Source organism: Habropoda laboriosa, unplaced genomic scaffold (genome assembly GCF_001263275.1).
Source record: "Habropoda laboriosa isolate 0110345459 unplaced genomic scaffold, ASM126327v1 scaffold1094, whole genome shotgun sequence".
In the NCBI taxonomy this organism is placed as follows: Eukaryota; Metazoa; Arthropoda; class Insecta; order Hymenoptera; family Apidae; genus Habropoda; species Habropoda laboriosa.
Genome location: NW_017101162.1, coordinates 1 through 5996, shown reverse-complemented (window position 1 = coordinate 5996; position 5996 = coordinate 1).

Sequence of the window (5996 nt, the reverse complement as noted above, 5' to 3'; positions counted from 1 at the left end):
TTGGAAAATATAAATGTTTCGGAAAGTATATTATATTTGAGGAAAATATGAAATATAAAATATATTTCGAAAAATATAGAATATTTGGGGAAAATATGAAATATAAAATATGTTTCGGAAAATATATTATACTTGAGGAGCGTATGAAGTATAAAATATGTTTCGAAAAATATACAATATTTGGGGAAAATATGAAACATAAAGTATATTTCGAAAAATATACAATATTTGGGGAAAATATGAAACATAAAATATATTTCGAAAAATATACAAAATTTGGGGAAAATATGAAGTATAAAATATATTTCGGAAAATATGTTTTGGAAAATATAAAATATGTTTCGGAAAATATATCATATCTGAGGAAAATATGAAATCTAAAATCTAAAATATGCTTCGGAAAATATGAAATGTGTTTCGGAAAGTATAAAATATATTTCGGAAAATATATTATATTTGAGGAAAATGTGAAATCTAAAATATATTTCGAAAAATATAAAATATAGAATATATTTCGATACCATTCACTTAAATAAACGAAATTGAAGCAATGACCTAATCTACAACTGCGTCATTCTCCATCTGCAAAGGGTTAACAGATTTTTCTTAACAGAAGTAGGAAGCGTCCATACTGAAGAACATGTTTTACCGGTCCACAGCACCGTTTACCGCGCATTATCCAAGAAACATGAAAAACATTTCACGGACGGCTACCAACTGTTCCCTCTGTTCAGCTCGACTATTTTTACAGCTCCGCTGGTTTGAAGTTCTCGAGAAAAGTAGCGAGAAGCACGGTAGAAATAGTTCTGTCGAACGGCAGCTTGCTTAACCGCCAACTGTGATGTTAGATGACTGGACCACCGAACAAGTTAAACGTTTCCTCTTCTTTATTCTTCCGGCGCGCGTTTGCCCTCGACTCGCGGAAACCGGAAATCGCCGACAGTCAGTGCGGAATTTCCAAACTTTCCAAATCGTGCAGATCGAACGCTGGTTAATTAATTATTTAGCACACCGCGACGTTCTAATCGAATAGATAGGTGTTCTTCGTGAAATAAATTTCTTTAGTACAAATTTAATTGAAAAATTAAATCTGATTTCGCGAAAACATAATTCGGCGCACTTTAGATATTTTCCATTAAAACTAAAGTACGACTTCACGAACAAAATCTGGAGCTCTTTAGACGTTTTCTATGAGAAATAAAACGATTTGAAAAAGAAAGTTTGAATAGATTACGCATTCTAATTTCATAATGGCTCTTTATCTTTCGTTTTTTTTTCATTTGCATTACTGTATCATGCGTGAAAATACTTTTGTTACCGTTGTTTTTGGTCTCTTACATTTTTGGTGAGGATGTAGGTCTTGCATCGCGAATGCAAGATTACAATTCTGAATTTGCATAGTTACTAGAAAATATGTAGTAGCTTTTCCTAAAACATAAGTTGCAGCAACTTAAAATTTCCGAAATGGTTTCCACGAATTAGAGATTTGTGTAATGTCCCGACAAAGCACACTAACGTACAGCATACGACAGAGATTTGCATAAGCATGCAAAAGCCAAGATGCGCTCAAAGAGTGTTTCATTGAATATTTCACGTTGCACTCTGTGCGCACTGCTTTTCGGGATTGTTTTTAAAAATTTTTAAATATAACAATTCTCCAAGTATCTGCTATCTTTAAATTTACAATCTCGTAACGTCTAAGATTCAATCTAAAATCGTTTTATTACATTTGCACTTTGTGTCTAAAAATCCTTTACACACAAAATATCAGTAAATTACAAATTTTAACACTTTCTTAAAAATCGTATCCCTATAATCGGAGAGAGATCTAAAAAATCACCATTGATCATACAAAATCACATTTGCACCGAACAGTTTACTTTCAAAAAATTTCACACTTGAGCCAAATTGCAATAATTGAAAGTTTATTCCTTCAAAGGAGAAAAAAGAACAAATTTGCAGGCGCGCAAAAGGAGACATTAGAGAAACAGAAAGAGCTATTATCCACCTTGCATCCTTGGAGGAATGTGGTCGAAACATTTGTAAAATCTTTCGCGTTTCCCGCGCTGCGGCTAAATTTCCCGCGTGTATGCCAACACTCCGTGTCGTCTGAGATTTTTCTCGGCTGAATGCACGAGCATTCCATTCCACGGATAGCGTGGGCATCTCGAATCCACTCGCTGGGGAATGTATCAAATATTTTTTTCCCTTTGGAGCGTGGCAAAATAATCCATAGATCAGAACAGCGATCGTTTTTTCAACCCTGTCCTCTGTTCCAACCTACCGAATCTATCTCTAAGCTTTACCGGCTTTAATGTTTATCTCGAATGCGTGAATTCGTCGACGTCGAGATGAACATTGCCGCGAGATTTCATTGCGACACACGAGAAATGCGTACCACCTCAATCGAATGCAAATTTTAAACTTCTTCTCCTGTAAACGTTACATTTTCTGAATTACGCCAGTATCGGTGCTTCAATGTCAACTTCTGTGATTCCTAAATTCTCAACCCTTTCGCTACGGCGGATTTTAACACATAACACGGATAACTGACGGTAAATTTTTCTCCACGGTTGCAAAATTTCTTATTGTTGCGTCCCGCACACCGTGTATTCTCGTATGGAATACGGCGGGGTTGTAAGACCCGTCTCAGAATGCTTCTGCCGTTGCTGTAGGGACGCTGACCGTTGTGAAATTAATCACTTCGGCCTGGTTATAGGTGTACTGAGTTACACTTGTCTGCCCTTTACTGAAACCTTTACTGGACGCGGATGACTCCAAGACGCGGGTGACATGGGAATGCATGTGATTGGCCAAGAAAATGAGGTGGAAATGGTTCCGGTGAGGTAATTGGTTAATCGGGTGTGTGGTACGTGTGCTGTCGGAGACAAAGGCAGAAGGGGCGCAAATCGGGGTTTTTCCCAAAAAACCGTCGATGGTCGCGAAAGGCGATCAGTCCTCTGATGTACCGTTATAAAGGCAGAAGGGGCGAAAATCGGGGTTTTTCCCAAAAAACCGTCGATGGTCGCGAAAGGCGATCAGTCCTCTGATGTACCGTTACGGTACTGTGAACCGGTACGGGGCTGTCCAAAGGACGCGGCTCAACACTTATTTTCGCATAAATTCGCTTTGTTAACACTACGGACACTACGTCCAATCGAACGAAACCGCAGATTTTCTTTAAAAGACAATTTACATTATTTAAAAGCAACATATACACTATTAACTTACAAATGAAACTGTGGCGACCGCCGCCACGCGACGCCGACAAAGAAAGCGTCGATCGAGACACGTCGTCTCACGCGCGAGCGGAGCGGCAATTAGGACACAAGTCCTGTGTATAATAGCCCCGCGCCTAACCATCGTGTGGCCCTCGAGGAAAGCGGGGAATGAAAGACGTGACCGCGCGACGGGGACGCGTACGGCAGAAAAGGCAGTTCAGTTCGTCACGAGACGATACACGTGGAAGTCATTTCGTTCGTCGCACCTGATCCCACAAAACTATGCGGTATTGCACATTTACATCAAATTTATAATAAGCGGTAGGAGAGAAATGTAAACGGTTTCTCTAATTTTCCTCGTGAAATTTGCAATGCGTCAACATGGCGCGTCCCGTAAACCTGGTAACGAAGGTGGAAGTGCGTAAAGAGTAAAATTCAGTATTGGGACACTTGGGTGCCTCATGTATGTAAGACTAAGGAATTACAGGGGCTCAAAATAACTGATTTTGAAACAACGTCGGTTCTCTCGTCGATGACTATGTGCGATATTGAGTGGGCCGCTGCCCTTTTTCCCGTTTTTATAGGGTTCTTCGGCCGTTAGGACCCTGCAAGCCGTGGGGTGGAGTAGTCGTTGTCTAGGCGTGTCGCACAGCGCCTTACATGTACAGATTCTTATGAATATATTTATCGCAGCCTTCAGATGTTCCATTGGTCAGAAGGTGAAGGCTGGCGGTATTCTGTAACCAAGCAAAACCCAACGGGATTAGCAGGACTAAAAATATAACACAGGCAAAAGGATCACGACGATTAACCAGCCGTGCCGCGTATGAGCGGACGGAAAAGCGTTGCACAGCAACGCGACGTCCGCGTGACGCTGGCGACGCCTAAGATAATGTACTTGTGCATACAGATGGGCTTATTAAACGAAAATCTGCAGATGGAAGAGCCGCATAAAGCACTGTCCACGCTTCGTTGTCTGATTAGGCATGCGATGCCAGGTGTCCGAAGAGCTTCGGCGCTTTCCTTCCGCCTGGCCGCGATATTAAGGACACGGGGAACGTAAATTTTCTCGAAACGCTTCTAACGATTTTATCGTGGGTAGCTGGTTAAAGTCATTTGGAGGTACTTGCCTTAAATGATTATTTAGCTGATAAATGATCGTTGAAATCCTCCGTAGGCAATCATGTTCTTTCTCACTCAGTTGGTAAACTGGGTAGATCGTGTCCAAGTCTAATTTCTTTACTGTTCGAAGCTTTCGAACGATCTGAAAAAATTGTGGAATACTTGTGAAAGTCTCTATTATGTTATACAATTGTTTGTTAAGTCAAATGTTTAAAGCTTCTTTCGGTGAAAATAGAAATTCGTTTCGAAATGCGGGAGTGAAATTTTACTTGGGTCATGAAAGACCCAGATTAAAATCCTCTGCATTATAACGAGATAGATTCGTGGCACAAATTCTGGCCAAGATGTGACAAATATTGTAGCAGCAATAAAAATTAATTTTTACTTCAACAGTGAATAATTATGTACCCTCTTAATTGACGAATACTGATCATTAGACAGCGGATTTTTATGCAAATTTGTATTTTTGAGAATACAGTAAAATAAGTAGAATTTCGGTAGAAAATTATTTCACCTACCAGGTATTACAAAAAGCCAGGTATTTGTATATTTTTTCAGATTGAGCGCCTTCTGTACAATTTTGCACCTTTACATTTCCTATAAATGTATAAAAATCCGCAGTCTACCGATCGCATAATCTGATCTTTTCCCTGACAGCAAACTAATAAAGTCAGTTTTATTTTTGTAAAAAAATGGAAATTCGGTCGAGAGATTGTTGACGTTACAGTCTTCAAATACTGTACGATTTGAGTACGATTTCCATCGACATGTAGAACAACAAATCAGAATCGCCAGGTGGATACGGAGTATCGACAGATCTAAGATGCTGGGTAAAGACAGTGGAGAATTTTGACTCGAGGGATCATCCCAGAGAGTAACTGGAACTCGTGGAACCAGAAATACCCATTGTCACGTAAATTTGGACATCGGCCAGGTATAGACTATTTGTTACATCGGAAACCGTAGGAGAGTAGAACGTTGGAGTAAGATAAGAATTATCGGAAGAATAAAAGACACGCGAATAAAACAGTGGTAGTGAATTTTAGAACAAACGAGCTTTATAAATTCTACTATATCAAAGAGAGTAATGTAATTCAAGTTTTTCGTAACGATGCTAATAATAACATAACCGTATTTCCACTGCTCTGCTCGTTTCTAAGAATCAACCGTATCTTCCACTTTTTACTCTGTCCCGGTTGGTCTTTACGTGACTACGGTCACCAGTAATCCGTGCAATTAATCTTCTCCTGGTCAAGATTCTTTTTCTGTATCCTCTTATCTTAGATTACCTACAGTATATTTTCCGCGTCCTTTTATAGCTCGTGGAATAATGCAAGTCCGCGTTACAGTAATATCTCTGACACTGTCGTCCTGGTCGGAACAGAAAGGCGTCAGTTTGGGTAGAGGAGACACGGTTTTCGAGAGTCGCAGCCTGCCTTTGTAGTTTGCCGAACGAAGACAAGGGCAACGAATAAAATTCACCAATGTGTTAGACAAATTTTCTGCTAGAAAAAAGTAAAATTAAAAAATTGTATTATGAACTGTCAAGTCGTGAAACGCACCGAGGAAGATAACATATAGGCGTAGCAGTAGCGTATGCTTAGGAGTACGCTGGGTGACAGTGTGAGAGATATATATCATAGATTATATATA